General features: G+C 39.3%; 1 long non-coding RNA gene across 1 annotated transcript; it reads left to right on the top strand.

The window, feature by feature from the left end:
* Nucleotides 1–21,854: 21,854 nt before the first annotated feature.
* LOC116579949 lies at nt 21,855–24,946 on the top strand. Its single transcript, XR_004281474.1, has 3 exons — nt 21,855–21,930; nt 23,996–24,121; nt 24,774–24,946. It is a non-coding gene; the product is annotated as an uncharacterized LOC116579949 (long non-coding RNA).
* The last annotated feature ends 2,920 nt before the right edge of the window (nt 24,947–27,866 follow it).

The following is a 27,866-nucleotide window of genomic DNA, read 5'->3' as shown; positions in this document are numbered from 1 at the left end:
ATGATAAGGTCTCCTGTGTGATGGCCAGCCCAGGAGGTCTCCGTGTTTTCTTAACTTACCCCAGGACCTCAAAGGGCTTTGGCTAACAAAACACATGGCAAAGATTCTAAAGTTTCAGTGAGTTCTCCTACACACTGTCCCTTTCATGTCCATCTGGCTTCCTTTATCCCTAAAGATGGAGAACAGATTTTTTTTCTCAGCCCACACTCTCCCCCAGACCACACAACACTCCTTTCCTGAACATAAAATAAGACTTAAAAATTGGCTTAAACAACCCTCAGAAAGAGAAATCCCTTGCATTGGGAACACTGTTTTTCAGCTTAGCAAGGGGCTCATCATCTAAGTACAGGCAATGCTTCCCCCAGATTAGTGGCCACCTCTGAGCAGGCGGTAGCATCCTCCCAGCTCTGACGAGGGGTCAGATTTCAAATTCAGGGGAGGCTCAGCACTGCTCACATCTTGCATGTAACAAGAAATCACCTCCATCTGAACACTGGCAGCTAATGAGGCATGGCTTTCTAAAGTTATTTAGAGAAATGTTTTCCTAAAAAAATAAGTCCATGGGATACTGAGATAAAAATTCTCCATGGTCTTCTAAGTGTTTATGGTTTTCAGGTAAACAGGTAGGACTTCTTGAGATTTCTAGTATAATCAGGTGTGAGGTTCACTTATAAAGGAAAGAAATCGTACACAGTATCTTTCAGTCACATTCAACCATGGGTTTTTGTTTGTTTGTTGTTTGTTTGGGAGTGCATAAGATAGGATGAAGTATTACACCAAACACCCTATAGAAAAATGTCAGGGATCATTCTCCAGAAGGGAAGCCTCTGAGTAGATACAAGCGGAGAGCTATCATCACGTGTGGTTTGCACAGCAGTGGCTCTATTTTAATGTCACCGACACTCACCCAGCCAGCTCAAGCCTTCCCTCATCTCCCTTGGTGGAACTCCCATGGAGGCAACCATCAGTGTTGACTGTGAATGTGACAACTGATGTCTGGCCAGGAAACAGCTGTCATAGTCCGAGTCCCTTGTGACCCGAGCAGTCGGGGTGGCCTGAGACTCCACTTAGGGGGAATCACAAAATCTGGTCCCTCACAGTCATGGCACTGCCTCAAATGTGCACAATGAAGCTCCCTGAGCAACAGCAAAACAGATGGAAGCCTCTCTCTCCTTCCAGGTTGACTTTTATTGCTATTATGGTACAATTCGGTCCCATTCCACATCATTATATCTGATAACTGTCATAAACCTGAAATCACCGCTATTTGATGTCAGCACAAAGTCATTCCTGGAATTGAACCCTGCCAGGCTCAATCAACAAACCCTTGTCAGCTTCCCTTACCGCACCCATGTAAATCACCTGCCTGGTCATTCTTGTCAAAATCAGGTGAAGGAATCAGGCAGGTGTTCAGCACGTCTTACATTCCATGACAAAGACTATCTGTAGCTCTTCTTTTAAGGGAACACCACAACAGGACAAGATTTCCTTTACCCTAAATGCAAACATAGTGTTCAGAAGTTTGAAATTAAAATATGTATAGGATGTCTGACCAGTATCTAAGGAAGAACTTGTTTTGATTCTAGGAACTTTTTTTTTTTTCTAAAAGTGGTGAATAGTTCGGGTGGTTTGTTATAATGTTATAAAGGTTGTGGTCTGGGTTTCATTCCCCCATGGCCTTGTTAACCAACTCCCAGAGAAAAGCTCCATTCCTCGGGGCAGAATATACCCCTTCTCCTTCCTGCCCCCACTGATGTGTAACTTACAGGGTTGGCAGTAGGGGCATTGTATTATCATATGGTTAGAATTAATGTGTGTTGCTCCTCACTATAGATAATGTATGGTATATATAATGTATAATGTATATATAATATGTATAATGTATAATATATAAGGAAGGTATCAGGCACTTATAGAATGCCCAATAAATGTTAATTTCCTTCTTGCATATTTTTTAAGTAGGCTTCATGTCCAGCATGGACCCCAATGCAGGGCTTGAACTCAGGACCCTGAGATCAAGACCTGAACTGACATCAAGAGTCCAATGCTTAACCAACTGAGCCACCCAGACAGCCCTCCTTCTTGCATATTTTTCCTTCTTACAGAAAGTCACTCAAGAATTTGGAAGACCTGTGGAAACATGAGGACACTCCTTTAAGACCTTAACCTTCCCAGTAAACAACTTCAATTGCCTGACAAGAACTTGAAAATGTCGCCATGAGGCCTTGTTGGCCTTTTTATCAAAACATAAAAGCCAGAAAAAAAAAAAAAAAAAAACATAAAAGCCAGAACATCGGAGATACCAGCTAAAAATCAGGGCCATGAGGTAGGATGGATCCTGATTTAAATCCTACCACTTTCTAGCGGTGTGAATTAGGGCAGGTTATAAAGCTGCTGGGAATCTATCTCCGAATCCTTAAAATGGGGATAAATATTTGAAGCTACCTCAAAGGACTGTAGGAGCAAAAATGAGACAGGTCCAGCAAAATGCTTACAACAGTACCTGACACAGTCAGTACATAATAAATCAAGGGATAGGGACTTTTTTTCCCCAAAATATTAAGATCATATACTCTCCAGCCAGACTCTCTGAGTATAAACTGTGGTCCTGTCAATTACTGACTATATCATTTAGGGGAAAATTCCTTATGTAAGGGTACCTCAGTTTTCTCACTTATAAAAATGAGGATGTACCTATCACATAACATTGTGAGGGAGTAAATGACTTAATTCATGCAGATGACTTAGACCGCTATTTGGAAATTAGTAAATGCTAAGTGTTACCTATTACGTACTTAATCCACATAGGTAACCTAGTCGGCCTTGGCTGTGTTCTTTGACAGGTAATCACAAGTCAATTGTCCGGAATATCCTTGTTCTCTTGATGATTCAAGGACACATCAGGCATCTAACATGATTATAACGGAGGATAGTAAGAAGAAAGGTAGGCAGGGGCAAGGGGACATGGCCCTCCCAGACCACCCCTATCTTAGGAGGAAACTACCCCTAAAAAGAAAAAGAGCCCATTCTGTTTTAGGCTTTACAGAAATGAAGGGAATGGCCTTGGGCATCTTAACCCAGACCCAGGGGTTAGCTCAACAGTCAGTGGGATATTTAAACAAAGAGGTTGATCCTCTGGCCTGCAGCTGACTGGCATGCCTTAGGGCAGTGGCGGCAGTCACCCTCTTGATCCCATAGGCTATGAAACAACACCCTGGAAGGATCCTCTCCCCTATGAACAACTATCTGATAGGCAGATGAGCACAAGAACAAAAAGCTGATGGGATGACAGGCGGATGGGGATAATCAGATTGAAAAACCTGCCAACAATCTCATAAAAACTCCTAGACTTAGAAACTCTGACAGCATCCCTCTAGGGTCCCCTCCCTCTTCTGGAGCTTTGTACTATCACTTAATAAATTGTTTTGCTGCCCACCACTTTCCTATCTGGTTTACCTCCTCATTCTTCAAAGAGGAATGACCAAGAACCACAGCACTAAAGGAAAAGAAATACTGAAACAATTAGAAATATTTAATAATTAAAATGTGACTTGAGCTTTCAAGAGTAAAGGGGCTGCGGGTGGAAGAGTCTAGAAATCTTGGTTCTAGTCTACTCAAGTGTTACTAGGTATATGGCAGTCTGTTTCCTCCAGAAAAGGACAATTATCAGTAATGGATCCCGTGAGGATCACCAAAATCCCCTCAGGATCATGTCCTCTGGCTTCTGGGAACTTTGGTTGCTGACAGTTCACAGCTGTAATCCTCACTACGAGTCCCTTCCCCTAACAGATAGCTTTCCTTTTAAATTTAAAAGCCCCACCCTTTACCTTACTTTGTAACAGCTCAGAATGGACATTTCAAACCCAGTGTTTCCCTTAAGGTGAGTGGTGGGCCTTCTATTGCCTAGTCCTGCCTTTCTCTCTTCCTGACAGGTCCATCTCCTGAGAATACTCCTTAGTAAGCTTTCCTCGTGCAAATCTCCACCTCAGAGTCTGTTTTCTGGGAGTTCAATGTAGACACCATTGTAGGTGCTGTTCTAACAACCAGAGATAACACGAAACAAATATTCTTGTTGAGCACCAATGCATACAAGGAAGACTATCAGCTCCAGGGCAATATCAAAGAAGATAAATATGGAAATTGTCCTCAAAGAACTAGAGCCTAATTGGATCCACATACTTATAGAGGTTACATAGTAAGTGCATTTAACAAGTGTTATGAAACAGAAACAAGAATATTATGAGTGCCTAAGAGTGGAGATATGAGGTAGTGGGGAATAAGGGAGAAAGGAGGGTGGTGGCTCAGTGAAACTACCTGGGGAAGGGATTGCTTTAACTGATCACTATTTACATGGACCAAGCATCTCCTCCAAAAATAAAATGAAAGTTCATTGGTTTCTGACCAATGAAATCATTCATCAGTCCCAAAATGGCATACCCAATGAGAGTTCTCATTGTTACTTGCCTGAAAATACCTATTTTTTTAATGATTTTATGTATTTATTTCAGAGAGAGAGAGAGAACAAGGGTAAGAGAGAGATTGAGAGAATGGGGGGAGGGTGCAAAGGGAGAAGCAGACACCCTGCAGAGGAGGGAGCCCAATGTGGGACTGGATCCCAGGACCTTGACCTGAGCCTAAGGCAGAGGCCTAGCCAACTGAGCCACCCAGGTGCCCTTGCCTAAAGGTATCAAGGATCACCTGGGTGGCTCAGTTGGTTGAGCCTCTGCCTTGGGCTCAGGTCATGATCTCAGGGTCTTGGGATGGAGACCTGCATTGGGCTCCTGGGGAGTCTGCCTCTCCCTCCCCTCTGCCACTCCCCCGCTTATTCTCTGTGTCAAATAAATAAATAATAAATAAATAAATAATATAAACAATAATAAATAATAATAAATAACAAATAAATAAAACAATGGGTTTTAAACATTTAAATCCATGTTCACTCGTGGTACTTTGTTTCAAGCTAAGTGGTGATATTAGAATATACAAATTCCATGAGACAGAATTTTGCCTCATTTAATTATTAGTGGTATAGGAGCCAAAGGAAGCTTGCCTCAAAATATGCCACTTTGTCATATAGATTATTTTCAGTTAACAGTTTTTAAGAAATAGCCCATGCAAGAGAAACACTCTTACGTCTCCTTTGTCTCCAGAATGCTAAAAAATAAATCCCAGGAGGTGAAGAGACATCCTTATTGCCAGACACAGGAAATTCAGAGCCAAAAGACTAAATGAACCATAAGTAACTATGGACTCTGAGAAACAATCTGAGGGTTTTGAAGGGGTGGGGTGTAGAAAGTTGGGCCAGCCTGGTTGTGGGTATTATGGAGGGCATGTATTGCATGGAGCACTGGGTATGGTGCAAAAACAATGAATTCCAGTACACTGAAAAGAAATTTTAAAAAATTAAAAATTTAAAAAAAAAAAAACCTTCATACTTTTTACTAATTTATTGCCCTGGCCCAAATTGTGTGCAGATTCCTTACCAACTGAAGTTCTTAAACCCAAGTTTTCTTTGACCTGTCAAGTCATCACATTTATTGTCTCACCTAAAAAATACAAAAACTGCCAGAGTCAGTCATTTCTTTGGGTCTCTATTTCATTACTGTGCCTTCATGCACACGTAATTAAACTTTGTTTTTTTCTACTGTTAATCTCTCTCTTGTCAATTTAATTTTTAAGATGTCAGAAATAAAGGCATTAGAAAAATTATTAAATTTCCTTACTATCTACAGCCCAATGGTAAGTCCTCAAAACAGGCACAGTGACATTCCTCTAGGGACTCAACTGCCTCGATGTTAATATTTTGCTAGGGACAACAGGTAATCTTAGCCCAATCCTCAGGATCCTGGAAGTCTATTTTAACATACGAAAATTCATTCGGAAACTTCTTTTATATCTACTCACTCCTGCCGCCAACCTGCCCTGCCAAGAAACACATTAGCAATCATCACACAAGCACATGACCTACCAATATACATCCGAAGGGTCTCACGACTCACGTTTTATTAGACAGTAATAAATGACCATTTCCCAACAACAGCTAGCCCTCTCAAGGTCCTGGAAACCTTGCTTCCAAATTCCTTAGTGACTTACACTACCCTTCACCCCCTCCCAACTTGAATGTATATAATGGACCACTCCTTGTGACCACAGTGCAGCTCTTTCTGCCCACGGGTACAGTCCCTGTGCTTTAATAAAAATCACCTTTTTTCACCAAAGACATCTCAAAAATCCTTTCTTAGCAGTCAGCTTTGAATCCTAATGTGTCCTACATCACTTAAACCAGCTAGAAGAAATTTGAAGGATAGAAAGAAATTTTTCCTCCCCAATACTGGAAAATTGTCACCCTACCCTACTTTTCTCCCCACGTGAAGAAGTTCAAGAGATTGTTGTTTCCAGCCTCTCTCCAGCCATCCTGGAAAAAGGAAGTCATGATGCCATGCTTGAGAGGTCAAACTGTCCAATTCTGGGGTTGGTCACAAAGCCTACTTGCATACAGGTATGTGGTGTATTATTCATAGCTGATCTTAGCAGTAATAAAGTTATATTTTGGGTTCTATGTAATTTCTTTGTCTCATATCTTAACTTGGATGCTTAAACCCCTATAGTTTTAACATTAAAATCCTGGTTAGATTCTGAAATGAGAATTCTGACAAGGTTATGACACTAAGAATTCAATCTAGGTTGTCATATTGCATTTCTAATGAGGTTATAACATGACAATACAAGGCTTGACAAACCTCTAGAGGTTCAGGTGTGTTAAAAACAAAACAAACACAAGCCAAAATGGAGTCCTTTGTCCTCTGCAACAGCAAACCAAGACCTAATTACAGTTTCAACCTATTCCAGGAATGTGACCTTTAAAAAGTCAATCTGAAATTTCCTTACCAGCACTAGCAAAATAATCTGCATGATTAAAAAAAAACAAACAAACAACAAAACCTGCCATTCTATCTCCCCCCACAACAGGTGTCCTACACTGAAAGAATCCCTCCTTTTCTTTCGCTAATAATTTCCTTGCCCCACTCTCTTCCTATCACAACCTTCAATTTTGTAAAACTCCTCAAGTATCTCCTTACTTATTACAGAGGATGCTACCCAATTTATGAATTGCTTAATTAAGCCAACCACATCTTCAAATGTATTCTCTTGAATCTTGTTGTTTAACAGTTGTTTTAAATATGGAGGCAAAACCCAATTTAGTTTTAGTTATTCTGCTTTTCTCCCCTTTGAAGAACCAATATCTTGTGGGGGTTTTTTGTTGTTGTTGTTTGTTTGTTTTTAATGCTAAAGGCCAAGGTATGAGAGGCAGTTGAGGAAAAAAACCATTGAAACTATTCTTTAGTTAAGCTGGACTTATTTCAAATCCTGAAAGACTCAAGGAGATAAGCAGGTTCATGGTTCCATGGACTTTTTTTTTTTTTTTTAAAGAATCATTTCCCCTTCCATACAACATACAAATCTCTCTAGTCCTCACTTATATGTCCACTATACTCATAACCAAAAGCATTTCTCTCTGTTCTGGTCAGATCATATGTAATGCAAATCCCCAAATACAAATCTAACTCCTACATGCCCTCTGGGAGGACTTTGTCAATAACAACAAAAAAAAAGAGGGTTTTAGCCCATAAAAAGTACTTATGAAGGTTTCAACAAGTTTGCAAAAACAATCCAAGTAACCTGGGCAATGTCTCTATAAATCTCAGCCTCTTTGGAAATCAGAGATTCAGTAGCCTAAGAATATAGGGAAGACAAAGCAGAGTTAGTATCTCCTAAGATTTTCTCCACCTCATTATCCCATGATGACTAAGTGTTAATGAATATGTTGTGTTTCTTCAGATGGTTTTGTGCCTCAATCCCAGTAAATCACAGCTTAGGTTCTTAGAAAATGATTCCCACTGACATTCAATTCCACCTCCAGTCTTAAGGCCAAGCTATCAACGTCTTTCTTCTGGCCTCAAGCAACAACTTGCTAACTGGTCTCCTTGCATCCTTTCTTTCTCTGTTCCAGCTCAGGCACCACACACCGATCAGAGAGGTCACATTAACTGAAACCCTACAAGATGGAAGACAGAAAAGCATACCCACATGGCTAGGCGCTGGCCTGACATGGTCACTACATACTGGAGTTGGTAGAAGCTGGCGTAGCTCTAACACTTGGGCCTGGGCGGTTTCCTGTTGACTATCCATAACCTCACAGAATATCAACATCAGACAGAATCTGATGGATCAAGATAAAAAGAAGACTTTTTATAATCATGCCTGAACAGAAAAAACATGAACATTGTCCTAATGACCAAAATGACCAGATAAACCTTGCTCCTTGCCCTTCCCAAATAAGGGTGCCTACTGCTTCTTTACCAATTCAACTCTAGCTTCACTCCCTTCCTCCAAGCCTGAGAAACCCAATCACAGAATAATCTGGTTCTAAGATAGCACACAACCCAGAACAAAGCTCTGCTTCCCTAAAGACTCTTCAAATTACCAGAAACAGTTCCCAAACCTATAAATCCCTTCTAACACCATCTTACAGAGATAGTCCATTGTTCTCTGTGAGCATTCTCCCTTGAAAGTTCACAGAGAAACCTCACTAAAATAGAGTTGGGAGGCCAGCAGGGCAAGCTTTCGTGCCCTACCACATGCCCTTAACTGCGGACTCAAGAGGAAGAAACAGACCTTTCTGGTCATACTACTTTACCATCCCAACTGGAAGAAGCAAGGTTTTTCTCCTCTCCCAGCAACAGCCCAGCCAATGACAGGCTATCACAACTCAGCCAAAGAAAAGCCACTACACTGTGAACACCCAATCCAATGGACTCTCTGTTTACAACAGTCCCTCCTATCTTCAACTGTTGCTCTGTGAAAGGGTGTTCCTTTCCTTTGTTCCATGGTTTTGACCTAGCACACATGTCCCAAATTGCAATTCTCTGGTATTCCTGAATAAATCCATTTTTGTTGGTAAAATAACTGATGGTTTTATTTGAAGATTAACAAATATTACCTATAATATTAACAAATATTAACCAATATTCCTATGACCACTAAACCCACCTTTTTGAACCATAGGCGTATTCTGATGGTCTTTGGCTGCAGAGCACTGACAACTGTTTAGCTCAAAAAGCTTAGAGATATTCAGTCAAACCACCTGGGTTCAAATTCCAGCTCTGTCACTTATTCTCCATCACATACTTCCTAGGCCAAGTGACACAACTTTGTTGTGCCTTGATATGCTCATTTGTCAAATAGGAAAAAATGTTCATTTCCTTTAAAATTTTTTGAGGATTATAAAGTAATACCAGTAAAATATACAGAATATATTACTTAAAACACACAGCTGGTCAAATCACTCCTATTTAAACTAATAGGCAAAATCATGAATACATCTAACAATGTCTACCTACCTCTACAGCTTTTTGGCAGCTTACTTTTCTCCTCTATAAAATGGTTCTAAAAATATAATTATCAAAAAATATATCATTATCAATAAGGACATAAAGATATATTTCAAAAAGCATCTTGACTCTGTCTTTGCAAAACCTCTTGTCACTAGCACTTAATAGGCACACAACAAATGTCATTTTATCCTCCTCTGTTTTCTCAACTGAAAAACAATGGTACTGGATGAGCCCAGCACAGTCCAAACTGCATTCCAGGGACTATCCCATTTCATGTAGCTAAGGTCTGCAAAACCTTATTTTTATTTTGTCGGAAAACTGACATAAGACTGCTATTGTCATTCATAATATCCTGGAATCCATATGAAAAATAGTACCTTAATGCCTCAGTGTCTCACAACAAAGAGAAAATCAGTACATGTTGGTGGAATAAAGTTCTAAATTCAAATTTTTGAGATAGAAATGTGTTTCATCAGAATGACTTCCTGTATTACTATTATGTCAAACAAATGTTATAAAACTTGATTTTGTAAATTTATGCTATTAAAGATTAATTTAATGTTTCATATACTAAGATTCTAAGCATTTTTTTTTTCAGAAGGAAAAAAAAGCTTCTGCAAGGACTAAAGTTAAAATATAACTTGACTAGGGATGCCTGGGTGGCTCAGTTGGTTAAGCGGCTGCCTTCGGCTCAGGTCATGATCCCGGCGTCCTGGGATCGAGTCCCACATCGGGCTCCTTGCTTGGCGGGGAGCCTGCTTCTCCCTCTGCCTCTGCCTGCCACTCTGTCTGCCTGTACTTGCTCTCACTTCTCTCTCTATGACAAATGAATAAATAAAATCTTTAAACATATATATATATAACTTGACTAGATCATCTCTAGGCACCTTCTGGTTCAGAGATGTTTAGGGTTCAGAGGTGTTTTTATATGCTTTGGAGCATCCGAAACACTTAGGATTAAAACAAAGTTATACAATATCCTGTATCACTTCAACAGGGATGTTGTTTGTTATCTAAGTAGGCAATTGCTGTTTTTTTAAATATGTGGACTGTTTGCCTAGAGAGGCAGAAAAAAGTATTCACTTTGCAAAAAATGCCTTTGTCCTGTATTACCCACAGATGCCAACTTGTCCATAAACACATACACATACCAGAGCCAATGAATACACCATGACTACTGTTGGCCTCCTGATTCTGTGTGCAGTGAATTATACTTGCAGTGCTGGGATATTACTTTTAGAGACACCAGTAAGAAGCCCTTGAGATGACTGCACTCCCTCCTGCCTGAATAATGCTATCAAGCTATACTGAATCATGTTATTCTTAACAATGCAAACTCCAGTAAGAAAAAAATTGATCAAGGCCTTGTTCAGAATTTCTCTGATTACACAAACTGAGGTGTTGAAATATTTTAAACATGGACTGTTCAAAGTGGTTATGAGATCAGAAACTAGACTGGAAGAAACTGATCACTCCCTCCACAATATGGCTTAATAAGCAATCATCACAGTGTTTCCAAGTATCAGCAGTGATCTAAGCTGATCCTATCACATAGTGAAAAAGAAAACTGAGGTCCAGAGAAAGGATGTGGTTTCCCCATGCCCAACCGGCAATGTTGTAAAAATACACTAAATAACAATTTCATTCTCCCAAACTTTCCTGTTATACTTTATGTATTCAATATACCATACGTTAATTGAGAACTAATTGAATTCCAGTACACAGTCTAATGGAGAGAATATTCCCTTTCTGGGAACACGGTGGACAAACAAATGACTCTCCCAAAGAAGATAACAAAAATTCTGATATGTGTTTTTAGATTTTTACAAACACGAAGATTATTGAGGAACATAATAAGCAATAGTTATTTGAGGCCAAAAACTAAGTGAATATAGGAAGACCACTGAAGCCAGCTGTTAACTTTAAGACAATAATTAAATCTGTTAAAATTAACCACTGGTTTTCATGTTCTTTCCAGTCTCAAAACACTAAATATCAAGTTCAAGGACATCCAAGAATAAACCCAATCCATAAAACTAGAAACTCAAAAGAATAATACTTCTGGAAAATGGGTGAATTAGGGGGAAAAAAATGTGTTCTCCACTAAGGGACTGTAAAAAAGTTTGCCTTTCTGGAATCTCAACAACGAAAGAAATGAAAAACAAATCTCCAGAATGTTTAACCCACAATCTAGACTTCACATGAGCTCACTTCCTGAATTCACACTACATGGGTTTCCATGAAACCTCAAACCAAGAATTTGCTTTAGGTTGTTACCATTCTGATAGCACCCCCAAACACTGAGCAGAAGCAAATAAAATTCTTTCCTGGGATAAGCCACCCTCATTTCAGGCTTTGAAGAATCCCCACTGGTAACATTCCAAGAAACATATTCTCATAATAGAGATTCATTAAAAATATATGCAAAGATGCCACTCTGGAAAACAGTATGGAGGTTCCTCAAAAAGTTGAAAATCGAGCTACCCTATAAGCCAGCAATCACACTACTGGGTATTTACCCTAAAGATACAAATGTAGTGATCTGAAGGGGCACGTGCACCTGAATGTTTATAGCAACGAATGTCCACAATAGCCAAACTATGGAAAGAACCTAGATGTCCCATCAACGGATGAATGGATAAAGAAGATGTGGTCTATATACACTATGGAATACTATGCAGCCATCAAAGAAATTGAAATCTTGTCATTTGCAAGGACGAGGATGAACTAGAGAGTATTACGCTAAGCAAAATAGGTCAATCGGAGGAAGACAAGTATCATATGATCTCTCTGATATGAGGAATTTGAGAGGCTGGGCAGGGGGTTGTGCAGGGTGGGGAAGGAAAAATGAAACAAGATGGGATCAGGAAGGAGACACAGTTTCCTGCTTCTCAGGAAACAAACTAAGGGCTGCCGGGGCAGGGAGTATGCAGACGGGGGTGGGGTTATGGACTTTGGGGAGGGCATGTGCTATGGTGAGTGCTGTGAAATGCGTAAGCCTGACGATTCACAGACCTGTACCCCTGGGGCAAATAATACCTTATATGTTAGTTTTTTTAAATATTCAAATAAGCAGATACAGACCCACAAAGATTTCAGATACTGAGGTTATCAGACACAGAAATAAAACATGCATTCATATTCACTTTAAAAAAGAAATTGCAAATCTCCAACCAACTTTGTAGAAGAGCTAAGCTAGAAATAGAAAAGATAATACTTGATATTAAAAACTCAAAGAAAGATCCAGTTTCAGGTAAGAAGGGGTAAACAAACACACTCTGCCTATCCCTCCCACTGAATGAAACCATAAAGCATGCAATGCATGGAACAGCTTTGTGATGATTCTGGAAAGTAAATAGGAGTATGCCAATGGGAAAGAAAACCAGAATTTGAAGTACCATCAAATGGGCAGGGAGGTTACCACTTTTTCCCTGGTATCCTCCAACCTGGAGTCAGTGTAACCCAAAATACAGAGCTGGGCATCAACAATGACAGAGACCACCACAGAAAAGGAAAGAGGTCTCCTAACATAAAGGAAGAATAAGAGAAATCTCCTTTTCTCTCTCTCTCTTCATTTCTGTTCCCTCGTAGCACAGCACCCAAATAGTTTCACAGTCAGAACTGCCACAACACTGCACCAAAGAGGCACCCCCAAGAGCCTAAAACTCTGGGGAAGGAGAACCTTTTTCTTCAATCAGAGAAGCTGTCATTTCAGAGAGTGGGGTAAACCCTATTGCTCTTTTTTTTTTCGTTCTCAGTCTTTACCCTCTTGACACTCCCAGATATGGATTAAAATTGCCAAAAATTAGAAACAACCCAAATGTCCTTTGATGGATGAAGGGATAAACAAGCTGTGACATATCTAAATGATAGACTATAATACAGCAATAAAAAAGAAGAAATATTGATAGACTCAACCACTTAGATGAATCTCAAATGCATTATGCTGAATGAAAAAAGACAGTCTCAAAAGGGTTACACACAGTAATTGATTTTATGTGTACAGTATTCTAGAAAAGACAGAAGTGTAATGACAGAGAACAGATTAGTGATTGCCAGAAGCTAGAGTCAAAGAACTTACTCAGAGGCTCATATGAGAAACAGAGCTAGTGAATCTACTCCACCATTTCATGATGTAATGAGATCCTTGCAGTTAGAAGTGTTTAAAGCCCAGAGAGGTTATGATGTATCAGGAATATTGCAGAAGGAATTCATGTTTTAAAGTTTGCATAGATGTCCTCTTAACATTCCATTCCACCTTTGAGAGACTCTAAAATAAAATCAGGTCTGCATTGAAATACACCTGGCAATACCTAACATTGAAGAAATATAGTCCCTACACTTTTGGGTTTGACAGTTCATTGAAAAGCCCTCAACAAATAACATTTTTATTTAAAATTTTTAAACATTTAAAAAAAATTAAAATTTTATTTAAAAAAATTTTTTTAATTGTATAATCCAATATATTTATATTGGAATGCCAACTTTATAATAAATGCTAAGGAGACCAAAAAAATTAAGGCATACTCATCACCCTCTACAAATTTGTAATATTGCTCAGAAATCATTAGTACTTGCAATGTTAACCAATGTACAAAAGTTAAACAATAATGCCACTAATTATATAAGAAATTCCATGAGTAAGAGCTTGTGTAATTTCCAAATTGATGCACAGAGAGGAGGAGCTATGGGGAGGCAGGGAATTTACTGGATATTTTCCATATGCCTTTCCAGACCTCCTGTCCATCCTGTCTGTACCCATTGTGTGGCCATGAGGCTGACCCATATGGATACACCAACAGACCCCTGATTCCAGATTCTGATTGGATTCAGTGGTGGGGAGGGCCAGTAGGAGAACAAGAGGGCAGAATAAGTGAGGCAAACGTGTTTATTTCCCTGGTTCCTGCCTGCCCCTTTACTACAGGCTCCCATTAGGTGTACGTCACCACTCCTCTACTTTCCCTTCAGTCTACAGCTGGTAATGGTTTCCAACTATCACTAGCCTCAGGGTGCTTCACCATCCCTTCTTAGTTTTCCTCAATGCTGGTTGCACCTTTGTAAGCAGGCCACTTATTAAATTATTTTTTAATAAATCCGAGTTTGCCATTTGCAGGAACCCTGACTGATCGTGTGGAGAAGAGAGGGTATGTTCTGCATATTGTAGTGATCAGGGAAGCTTTAGAGGGACTGGAGCAGAGTTTTGCAGTGTAAATATAATTTTAGACATTACTCTATTTATAAGGCTTATCCAATGGCTGCTGATCACATCGGGCACAGGCAAGGACTCAAAATCAAATCAAGGAACATGATGGAGAAGCACAAAGCCTACTGAGGATAAGGTGGGCCAAACTGGAGAGAGATGGGTTTCTGGAGAGAGAATGGGTTTATGTGCGTGTGAAATGGGGGGAGGGAGAAAACATTCAAATGCTGAAACAGTATGTAGTGAACTTACAATGTAAGCTAAGCACTGTGCTAAGTTCTGAGGAAGCAGTGGAGAGCAAAACATACTAACCCCACCTTCCTTGAGTGCATTAGTTTCTATTGCTATATAACAGATTCTCCCCAAACTCAGCAGCTAACAATAACAGTAAAATAACAACAATGACATTTTGTTGTCTTAGACTCTTTTCAGGTAAATAACTCAGGAGTATTTTAGCTGGGCAGTTCTGATTTGGGCTTCTCCTGAGTTTCTAGTCAAGATGTCGGCCACATCTGCACCTAGCTGAAAGCTAGACTGGGACTGGGAGATCTGATTCCAGGACAGCTCATTCACAGGGCAATTTTATTCCAGAACGTGTCAGGAGCTCTTAAAACACAGATTCTTCTCTGGGGCTGCTTCAGCATTCTCACAACGTGACAGAGGGAGTGATACACAAAAGGGCAAGCCACCGAACTAACCTCCGAACCGAAGTCACAATCTGTCACATTCACAACACTCTATTGGTCATAAAGGTTAGGCCTAGTCACTGAGGGGACTATACACAGACTGGATTGCAAGAAGGTTGGAATCTCCGGGGGCCAACTTGGACACTGGCTGTGATATGGAGTTTATGGTCTGTATATGTAATAACTGCAAACTCAAACACCAAAAGAGTAATTACAACCTGTAGTCAGTACTGGGAAGGGAACCCACGGAACCATTAGGTAACCTAGCAGAAAAATCTGGTTGAACAAGAAAACTGAGACAGGGAACTGATGAACTCATGTCAGCCATACGGTAAATTAAGGACACATGACTGGGGACCATTGGGCTCTTGGCCCACGTTAGTTATGGTACACTCACCATTTTCTACATGGATTTTTTTTCTTACTTACAGTTAGAGTGGCCTCTATTTCTCCTTCTTCCCCAGATCCAGCATTCCACATCTTCCCCCATGGTTCCTTTTTCTTTCCCAAATCTAGACCTGTTCCTTTCTTTCCTGACATGCAAAATCTCCCTCATTTTCTAATTTCCTCGCGGGAATTCCAGTTAAACTGAGAAACAAAATCAACAAAAATAATCAATACACATTACAAGTATATGTATCACTTTATTCTCCCCAATTGTAAAAATTAAACACACACACACACACAAACAACCAGGCGTTACACTAGACAATACTGAGAACACAATCAGCCATCTGTATCTCTACTTTGTCAGATAACAGAAGTGGCCTCTGATTTCAGAAACAACTGTAGTGGGTCGTTACCAGGCCTAGAGCTGCTAAAGCTGCAGAGCTTGTTCAAACACAGATGTCTAGGCCCTAACCCCAGAGTCTTCTGATGCAGAGTTTGGGGTGGAGGCTGAACATTTGCATTTCTAACGAGCTCCAGCAAGGCTGATGCTGGTGGTCTGGGGATCACACTTTGAGAACCACTGGTGTATGGTTGGTTATCAACCTGAGCTGCACACTAAAATCCCCTAGGGAACTTACAGGTGTAGACAACTGTTCATGCTCCAGGTTTTCTGATAGAGTTGGTGTGGGGTGTAGCCTAAGCAATGGGACTTTTCAAAGCTCCATCAGGTGATACTCGTGTGCTGCCAATAGGAGGCCCACCGGTGCCGAACTTGCCCGTTCCTGCTTACTGTTGCCTCATTCAGACATTGCTTCCAGAAAACTGCAGGCGAGCACTCAGGTTTCCACACTCGACTCTGACCCCTCAAGACTTCAGGGTCACTGCGGCAGTGCTACAGGCCTTGTGACCTTCTGCTACTTTAATAAGACCACCTCCTCTTTCATCATTTCCTATATTGCTCTTCCTACCAGGGTTTCATTCAAAGAAAAGGTCCCTTGGCTAAAAGAAATATTTGAAAACCACTAATGTAAGAGAAAGTCCACTAAATTGAAAATGAGCAGGCCTTGCTTCTAGCTATGTAATCGTTTTACCTCTCTGAGCTTTAGCTTTGGACTTGTTCATCTCTGGAACAATAGCTAACATCTGTATAGACGTTTGTGGTTATAAATGGTAGTTTGCTGTGAGGAACAATAGTTGATAATTTGCTTCACATGATCTTATAACAAACCCATCACAAAGCTGGTATCTGAATCCCTATTTTGTAGTTAGGAGAATCATCTGCAATTCAGTTAGAAAAACCCACTTATGTCTATCCAACAAAGGCAATACTCCATCCAAATATTCTTGGTTTAAATATTGATTCCTTCTATAGCATGATGTTGCCACTAATGTCTTCTCTTTCATGACTAACATGAAACTCTGTATCATTTCCTTCTTATCCATACAAAGGGAGCAATATTCTACAGGCTCATTCCCTCCATAAAAATCTGGAAATAATCTCGTCGAGGAAGAGGAACAAAAGGCTGATTTGAAGCTAATGGTCCTCAAAGCATGGTCCCCAGATTTATCACCTACAGACCTGTGAGAAATGCAAACTTTCAGACCCCACCCCAGATGCAATGAACTGAACTTTGGGGATGGGTCCCAGCAACTCTGCTTGAACAGGTGCCCTTGGTTATAGTGATGTGTGGTGAAGTTCAAGAGCTACTGGTTAAGGATCTCTAATGCAATCTTCAGGAGCTCTGTCCTTGAGTAAACCTGGTGGCAAAGCTAGTGGTACTGAGGTAGGCTCATATGGCTTACAAAAGCCGACTGTTAAAGTTTCAGCAACTGAACACACTGGTTAGGAATATTTACACCATGGAAACTAGCCAACAATAAAACTAGAGCTTACATCTCTCTTCCTTTGTCCACAAGAGACCTGGTTTATCAGGACACAATAATATCAAAATTCTGATCATTGATCCTAGTTTCTAGATGTGGTCTGAAAATGTTATTCCTAAGGTCAAGATTTTAGGCCCCTCCTTGATTATGCCAGAAGTCTCCATCTGCTCCATTCACCAAAACTGGAGAATGCATTAGCCAATTTTGTTCAAAATGTTCAAATTTTATCACGGTTTTTGTGAAAGAGTACAAAATCTCTCCATGATCTGATTCTAACTTCCTTTTCAGTCTTGTGTTTATTCACCTTTATTCACCGTTTATTACCCTGTCCACACTAGGCTTTAACTATACTGTGAAAATCATCTCCCATTCCTCTATTTCATTGACCCACCTCTACCTTCTCTGGTTCATGGCACATGCTATTCCCTCAGCCTGAAAAATGCTCCTTCCCTATCTCATTTTCTAGGTCTCAAACCAGGTACAGTCTCCCACAGGAAGTGCTCTTTATATCTTTTCCCTCCCAATCCTTCCCCTCCCACTCTCTACCCTCAGCCCCCAAGTTAGGTGAACTAAGTCAAGCACAGAGTTAATTATCATATGGTTTCACTTACTTGTGGAGCATAAGGAATAACATGGAGAACACTGGGAGATGGAGAGGAGAAGTGAGTTGGGGGAAATCGGAGGGGGAGATGAAGCATGAGAGACTGTGGACTCTGAGAAACAGACTGAGGGTTTTGGAGGGGATGGGGGTGGGGGGTTAGGTGAGCCTGGTAGTTGGTATTAAGGAGGGCACGTATTGCATGGAGCACTGGGTGTGGTGCATAAACAATGAATTTTGGAACACTGGGGGAAAAATTACAAAAAAAAAAAGAATACTACAGGCCAGTATTTCTGAAGAACACAGATGCAAAGATGCTCAACAAAATATTGGCAAATCCAATTTAACAATACATTAGAAGGATCATACACCATGATCAAGTGAGGTTTATTCTAGCTTTGCAGGGTTGGTTCCATACATGCAAATTAATCAATGTAATATACTATATTAACAAAATGAAAGATAAGAGTCACAATCATTTCAAAAGGTGCAGAAAATGCATTTGACAATATTCAACATCCATTTATGAAAAGGACTCTCAACAAAGTGGATATAGAAGAAATGTACCTCCACATAGTAAAGTCCATATATGACAAGCTAACAGCCATTTTCATACTTAGTGATGAAAAGCCAAAAACTTTTCCTCTAAGATCAGGAACAAGACACAAATACCTACTCTTGATACTCCTACTCAATATAGTATTGAAAGTACAACCCAGAAGAATTAAATAAAAAGAAATAAAAGGCATCCAAATTGAAAAGAAGTAAAACTCTCATTATTTGAAGATGACAATCTCTACATATAGAAAACCCTAAAGACTCCTCCAAAAAACTATTAAAATAAACAAATTTAGGAAAGTGCAGGGTACAACACCAATATACAAAAAATTTTGTATTTTTATATACCAAAAACAAACCATAAGAAAAACAATTTTAAAAATCCAGTTTACAATTGTATCAAAAAATAAAATGCCTAGGAATAAATCTAAGTAAGAACAAAAAATTAAAAACTAAAATACATTAATGAAAAAATTTAAAAGACATAAATAAATGGAAAAATATTCTGTGTTAATGGAAACAATTGATATTGTCAAAATGTTTATACACCAAAGCAATCTACAGATTCAAAGTCATCTCTATCAAAAGTCCAGTGGCATTTTTCACATAAATATAACAAACAATTTTAAAATTTGTATGGAACCAAAAATCACCCTCAACAGGGTACCCAGTTTGGGGAAAGAACAAAATGGAAGAAAGCATCATGTTCCCTAATTTCACACCCTATCACAAAATCATAGTAATAAAAGAGTTACGGTATTGGCATAAACAGAGATACATAGGGGGTGCCTCAGTGGCTCAGTCAGTTGGGTGTCTGCCTTCAGCTCAGGTCTTATTCCCAGAGTCCCTGGATCGAGTCCCCCATGGGGCTTCTTGCTCAGTAGGGAGTCTGCTTCTCCCTCTCCAGTCTGCCCCTCCACCTGCTTATGCTCTCTCTCTCTCTCTCTCTCAAATAAATAAGATCTTAAGAAAAGCAAAAACAACAACAACAGACACATCGATGGGATAGACTAGAAAGCCCAGAAATAAACTATCCACATATGGTCAATTAAGGTACCACAAAGGAGCCAATAGTATACAATGAGTAAAATAACAAGTCTCTTCAATAAATGGTGTTGGATAAATTGGATACCCAAATGCAAAGGAATGAAACTACATTTTTGTCTTAAAACAAGAATTAAAAATACACAAAAAAACTTCAAAATGGATCAAAGATTTGAATAAAAGACCTGAAACCATAAAACTCCTGGAAGAAAATATCAATGTTATGGATGATTTGATTTGACACCAAAAGCAAAGGCAACACAAGCAAAAACTAAACAAATAAGACTGCATCAAATGAAAAACTTCTACATAGCAAAGGAAATCATCAACAAAATAAGGCAACCTACTGAATAGGAGAATATTTTTCTAAGTATTTTATCTGATAAGGATTAATATCCAAAATATATAAAGCACTTACAACTCAATAGCAAAGAAAGAAACAATTCTATTTATAAATAAGCAGAGAATCTGAATAAATATTTTTTCCAAAGAATACAACAGATGGCCAACAGATACACAAAAAGACAATCAACATCATTAATCATCAGGGAAATGGAAATCAAAACCATAATGAGACATTACCTCCCATGGCTATTATCAAAAAGACAACAGGGACGCCTGGGTGGCTCAGGTGGTTGGACAACTGCTTTCGGCTCAGGTCATGATCCCGGAGTCCCGGGATCGAGTCCCGCATCAGGCTCCCAGCTCCATGGGGAGTCTGCTTCTCCCTCTGACCTTCTCCTCGCTCATGCTCTCTCTCACTGTCTCTCTCTCAAATAAATAAATAAAATCTTTAAAAAAAAAAAAAAGACAACAAATAATCAGTGCTAGCAAAGATGTAAAGGAAAGGGAAACTTTGTGCACTTTGGTAGGAATGTAAATTAGCAAAGCTACCATGGAAAAGAGTATGGAGGTACCTCAAAAAATTAAAAATAGAACTACCAAATGATCCAGCAATTCCACTTCTAGGTATTTATTGGAAGAAAACAAAACACTAATTTGAAAAGATATATGCACCCCCCTATGTTCTCTGCAGTGTTATTTATAATAGCTAACACATAGAAACAACCTAAAATGTCCATCATTTGATGAGTGATAAAAGGAAATGTGAGATCTATAGATACATACACCCACATAGACACACATAGAAGAATATTACTCAGCCATAAAAAATGAAATTTTTGTCATTTGTGACAACATGGACAAAACTTGGGGGCATTTTGTTAAGTGAACGAAGTCAGACAGAAAAAGATAAAGATCATAAGATTTCACTTACATGTTGAATTTTAACCCCCCCCACACACACATCTCCCAAAAAACCCAAAAAAAAAAATAAAAAACAAACAAACTCAAGCTTAGTGATATAGAAAGATAGGTGACTGCCTGAGGTAGGAAGTTGGGATGTGAGCAAATGAGGTAAGAGTTTCAAATGGAAGAAACTTCCAGTTATAAAGTGAGTAAGTCAGGAGATGTAATGTATAACATAGTGACTATAGTTAGTAATACTGTACTGCATATTTGAAAACAATGAGGAGAATGAATCTTGAAAGCTCTCATCACAAGAAAAAAAGATTTGCAACAGTGTGTGGTGATGGATGTTAACTGGATTTATTGTGGTAATCAATTTACCATATATACAATATTGAACCATTACTTTACACACCTGAAACTACTATGTCAATTACACCTCAATTAAAAAACAAAAAGAAAAAGCAGAAGGCATAATAAATTGTAGTATATTCATGCAGTAAAATATTATATACAGCAGTGTCACTGAAATCCAAATATCTACAACCAAATGAATAAATCAAACAACACGATGAGGAGTGAAAGAAGCCAGACATAACAGACTGGGTACTATTTGGCTGCATTTTCATGAAATTGCAAAAAAAAATAAGTGAAACAAATCTATGGACGTAGAACTTAGGACAGAAGGAAGTTAATGACTGCAGGAGGTACATGGGGGCTTCTGGGATGCTGGCGACATACTATTTCTTGAACTAGGGGCTGGCCACACTGTAATTCTAACGTTTCATTATAATTCAATTGTTAATTCACTGATAATTTCATCATTGTTTGTATCCATGTTATCCTTCAACAGAAAATTTTTATCGAAAAAGTTAACATGTGTAAGGCACTGTGCTGGGCACTGTGTGGAGAGACCAAAATTATCAGGTATGCATTCTCTGTTTTTCAGATTGTTGAGGAAGAATTAAGCTATCGCACAGAGCACTGAGTGTTATACATAAACAATGACTCTTGGAACACTACATCAAAAAGTAATGATGTATGGTATGGTGACTAACATAATAAAAATAAATAAATAAAATAAAATTTTAAAATAAAATTAAAAATAAACACAAAACTAACAGCATAGACTCTAAATGACAGGTGACCACAGCTGGTCAGGGTATGCTAGAGCTGCCTTCTATGAGCCCATTTGTATGCATCTCTTCTTAACACCACACTCACTGACATCAAATCAGTAGTTTCAAATCAGACACAATGCAAGTATTTATACCACAGAAAATAGCAAATGCTACAAATCAGGGCTTCTCCCTCTTCTCCCGAACCCCCAGAACTGTTTGTTAAGCATTTACCTGCACACCACAAGCTACAGAAATCAAAAGCATTATTGGAATTAGAAAGAGCAGCATCTTAGCCTGTCTGAGCTCAACATAGTCCAGGGACAAAGGATAAAAGCCTTTTTTAAAAAGTTGTAAAACCAATTTTTTCACAAGGTAAGACAAACAGAAATGCCCACAAACTCTCCGCTCTGGGTTGCATCACCCTACTGCCCTCCAGTGGTAAACCCAATCTTGTATGCTTTTCTGGAGAATGAGTTCAACCAAACAAATCCCAGGCACTGTACATAGTCCTTGATTTAGTTTATGATGATGCTTGGAGCCGAATGTCATTGATTCTATAAATTCTGGAAATTACAGAGGGATAGAATTGATAGGTCATATTAACATACAAAGCATCAAAATATCTCTTGCTGGAATATGCAAGGATTAGAAACAAAGCATCATCCAGAAGATAAAGAAGTCCATATATCAGGATGCTGATTTCAAGTGGTCTGGCAGCAAGCCAGTCTAGCCAAGACTGCTCTTTACAAATTCACAAGAAACCTTGTGGAATTTCAGAAATCCTACAACTTTGTAAATAATACATCTTGTTCTGTGAGAATCATACAGTGAAAAATACATTAGACACAGAGGATCTGAAATCCAGAACAAAGAATGAGATCAGGGAGAATTTAGGGTGACCAGAACCATGTGCTCAAAGCAACACAGTATTACCAACATTAACACTGCTTACCCAGTGTACAAGGAGGAGGAAGAAGAGGAAGAAGGGGAACAGAAGGGGAGTAGAAGGAACAGCTTTAATTACTTAGAATTAAAACAGAAACTATCGCTGTTTTGGAATTATGCATGAAAAATTAAAATTAATTAAAATTAAGCATTGTTGGGAAGCAATTAATCCTCAGACATGAGGATATTAAAGTAGCCAGGAAGATTAATTTGTTGATCTGCACGTTTCCTGGAAAAGTTAGAGAAAGCGATCTACAGCCTGTTTCCGGAACTTTCAACCAGCCTAAGTTTTCAAATGTTCCTGGACATCCAAGCCCCAGGGACTAACTCAAACCACACCTGGTATTCCTTTTACTATTCTAGGTACACTGACTTTTAGAAGATATTGCATCATTTTTGTTTTAACTGACAAGAAACCAAACCAGAAAGAATAAAAAGAAAGAGCAATGTTGTTGTGGTTTCTGTATTCAACCACAGGGAGGGAAACATTCCCAGCCTACACTTGTAGATAACAAGGTGGATATGATAGATAGTAGGTATCTTTCCAGACCTCCCAGGAGCCTTTGTTTGACTTTTCCTGACTACAGACTTGGGTCCTGTCCATAAAAGTGGCATGTAACCCAGGTCAGGCCAAGCACAGCAAAGCATTACTCTGAATAAAATGGTTGATTAAGGAGTGGAGCTTGTCACCAAAGTAGAGATAGTTCAACTCCCTTCCTTGAGCTCATAAACAGGTATTCTAAGGTATATATTTCATCTAGAAATCCCCATAGAGCAGAAAGAGGCAAAAAAGGAAGAAAGAGATGGAGTTCCAATGACAGCATCTGATCTTCCAGATCCAGTCATACCAAGAGGTAAAATGACCCCCAGACTTCTCAGCAGCATGAGCTCTTGGTAATGTTTGCTTGATTTTTTTTTTCTATCAGTTGCAAGTGAACGAACCTAACACATTGGGGACAGAGGATTCACATTAGAGGTGTCAAAACTTCTATTTCATCTGGATACTGCCTTAGTAGCAGTGAGTCTGGAGAAAAGAAATGGATTATCAAAAGGTAAAGTATAATAAGCCATGAAGACATCAAGTAAACATATGAAGCAAAAACCAGAGCCCACTTAAAATGGAACGCATATCACTTTTGGGAAAAAAAAAGGGCAGCAGATTTCTTTTCAGCTTATCAACTTCACCTTTACAGATCACGATACTGAATCCTCTAGATGCTAAACATGATTCAAACTAGTGACTCCCCTAAATAAAGATGATGATTATTATCACCTAGTACTTACAAAGCCCTCGTATTTTACTTAGAGTAACTCAAATGATCCTTGATACTACCCTATGTAATGGGTTCTACTTCTATCCCAATTTTAGAGATTAGAAAATAGAGGCACAGAGAGTTTAACTAGTGTAGAGTCACACAACTAGTAAGTGATAAAGCCAGGATTTGCACCCAGTTGGTTCAATTCTGGAGTTCATGCCTTTAACCACTAGGTTATCCTGATCCTTAGAAACATTGGAATTTAAATGCAGATATATAAGATTCCAACTTTCTGCTACCCTACTTTGCCCTGAAAAGGTAATGTCTATATAGTCTAAAGTCAGGAAGGGGTATTGCTACATTTTCTCTCCGGTCTATGCAAAATCTACACACCTCATCAATATGCACAGGCCTTACTGCTCTTACACATTTATCTTATTCCCATTAGGACTGAGTGTTGCCACAGAATGGCAAGTTTCAGTCAAGTGTATTGACTACAACCTCCTGACATCAACCAATATGAGGCTTCAGAGGACCCCACATTCAGGCAAGTCTTCACCTGACCACTAGTCCTGTCTATGTCAGCTTGTCAACAGAATCATAGACTAAAACATCACATGTCTAAGCCCAAATATGGTCTTCTTCTTAAAGTCTCCATTTCTGTAAAATGGGGTAACACAATCTTCTAACCTTATTCTCAACCTTAGACCACTTCATTCTTTCATGTGCTTATTTCTTGGTTCCTCCCTCTGCATCACTTCCACATCATATCACCAATTCCTGCCTCTTCTACGTGTCCCAGGCAATTCCACTCTGGTTGCTTCCACACAAGTCCAGGCCTTCATCTCATCCCCAGAATGTTAAAAAGCTACCTAATCTCCTATTTCATCTACAATACAGTTTCATTCATTCACATGTTCCCCTAGTATTCACATTTCTACTATGTGCCAGTCTCTATGCAAGGTGAGCACCAAAGTAGGAAGTCTCCCTGACCTCATGAATCTTCCCAAAATACTACATGGATGCTGTAAATGCCACCAAACTCCCTAATACCTATAGAAATGAATGCCTAACTTATTTTTCATCCAAGGCCTTCTGAAACTCAACCCCAAACTAACTTACCACCCCTACTTCCCAGTATTTCCCTTTATATGGTCTTTGCTTCACACAACTCATACCCATTAAACCATCAGGTAGTCCTGGCCCTCAGTTCTTGGAATGTCCCCACCACCACCACCTGTTTATCAGCACACTGAGAAGAAGGGTTGTGTTTTATGTTACTTTATAATGTCAAAAGCCAGGCCCTGCCTAATCCAATATTGATCAAATTTCTCACCAAACGCTACGGATCAGATCTAAGACTCTATCATTGTTTAAGACAAATATTCCCTCAAAAATTTTATATTTGTTGAGTCTTGTAGAAAAGATGGATCTAAAAAAAAGGGGGGGGGGTCTTTATAATCCATACAGGACATTATATCCACCTGCCAGATATTTTCTCAGAATTTTATAGTTTTCACATGTAGAGTGGGGGAGAGCGAGGGAAAAAGAAACATGAACAGCAAGGGTTTATGACTTCCATGAGATGCCAGTAGACTGTGATCTGGAAGCTGCTGAACCTACCCCCTGCTTGGTGTTTTACTTCATCTATTCAATTAAATAAAATTTGGTATAGACATTCTGCAGACATAGCTCAAGATGGGTACCCACAACACATCTGGGAGTCAGAGACACAGCAAACAGAGGAGTACCATCTGTGGTAACTGCGGTTTTCTCTAGCTTTAGGTTTGTCAGTTACCAAGGAGTCAACAAGGAAGAACAGGGATTAGATCCTCTATGTCTAGCCCATGTGGCCCATGATCATCTCCCTAAATGATTCAACACAGCCTTTTCAGAAAATATGAGAATTTCAACTTCCCTTCCCCAAAAGGCAGACTTCAAGGACACAGAATATTCTTCTCAAATTTGACAAGCTTCTGGAAGTCAAATAAAATAGCTCTGCATGTGCCCTTGGAAACCATCATTAGCCTCTATATACAAAAATAGCAATATTGTAAATCATAGGAATAGAAATACATTACTGTGCCCTGGTAATTAAATAAAGTTGCCTGGAAGGCATTCCTCAAACACAGATTTGGGCCAGAATTAACAATAGCCACATTCTGGCTTGCTAGTCAAGATTTATAATGAAGAGTTCATCAAAATGGCAGCCCAAATGTCAAAGTCATCGGATTTGGAAGAAAAAAGGTAGGGTCTCATTGTGTTTTCAAATTTTTAAATCTTTGCTATGGCCAGTCCAGAAAGATGGGACTGAGCTTGGGATGACTTGAAGATTAAATTGAAGTGATATTCTGAGGCAGCAATCACTGATACTTTACTTCCCCCACCTTGAGTTACACAGATTTTGCTAGGAAAAATGAAAATGCTGAATGTTTGTGAATAAAGCCCACAGATTTAAAAAAATATTGGAAAGTATGTGTCTGGCATAGAAATCCTTGCCATTTATGAATTCACACTCTAGTGTGATAACCATGGTTTTCTGAAATAGAATAGGAAATAGATGAGAAGGTGTTGAAAATATTAATGAATGGAGTGCTGTGAATCCTGTTGGATTTCTCAACCTCTATTTTGAAGCAAATGCAATAATGTTTCCAATTTTATTCTGGGCTTAACTATCCTGCATCTCTAGGTCTCCTAACAGTGTTGCGTAGGACTGTAAAAATGAGCAGAGGACTACACTTTCAGGTCAGTAACGTTGCCAGGGAAACTACCTACCTACCCTCCCAATAGGTCTGGGTCTGATAGCACAGGCAATTCTGCATGCGTGCCTTTTTTTCCCCACCATTACAAAACAGAGCTGGAAAACTGCCCTCAATAATTGTATAGTTACAAATTCCTATAGAAAAGATGGGATCTTTACAATCCATATAGAAAGTTATATCCCAGTTAAGTATTTTCTCTGAATCCTATAGAGTAGCTTACATCTGCAGAGTGGAAAGCCAGAAGAAAGAAAGAGCAACAGCCAGGCTTGGTGACTTCTCGAAGATCCCAAGAGACGGTCATCTGGAGGCTGCGGAGCCTATATCTCACCTGGGGTTTTAGCCCAGTTATTCAACCACATGGAATTAAAAGTAATCCTTCTGAAGTGACAAAAGTGAGAGGAAGTTCTCTTGTTCTTTCTCCCCACTTAATATCAGAAGAATTTTAATATGGAATAATCTTTCCCTTTGTGCTCTTTTCCCAGAGGGTTGCAAACACATCGGAGACACCACTGTAATTCCGACTTTTCAAACTTCCTGTCTCATTTCCAACACTCAGGCTGATTTTTTTCACTTGTCCTTTCTGGATGATAGAAGCCTGTCTCAGGCATTTTTCATCACATAGGTCTTCTCTTCCTATCTGATGTGGGAGAGCTCACGGAGAGTGAAAAATAAAAATAGAATTCTCAGAGCCCCTAAATCTGAGCCCCAGCTCTGGCACTTCCTAGCTATGGACTAAGGACGTTTGACTCACTCTCCCTCCCCAGCTATAAAATGGGACT

This window comes from Mustela erminea, chromosome 1 (genome assembly GCF_009829155.1).
Source record: "Mustela erminea isolate mMusErm1 chromosome 1, mMusErm1.Pri, whole genome shotgun sequence".
In the NCBI taxonomy this organism is placed as follows: domain Eukaryota; kingdom Metazoa; phylum Chordata; class Mammalia; order Carnivora; family Mustelidae; genus Mustela; species Mustela erminea.
Note: the sequence above shows the minus strand (reverse complement) of the source record. Positions and strands in the feature narration are given on the sequence as shown.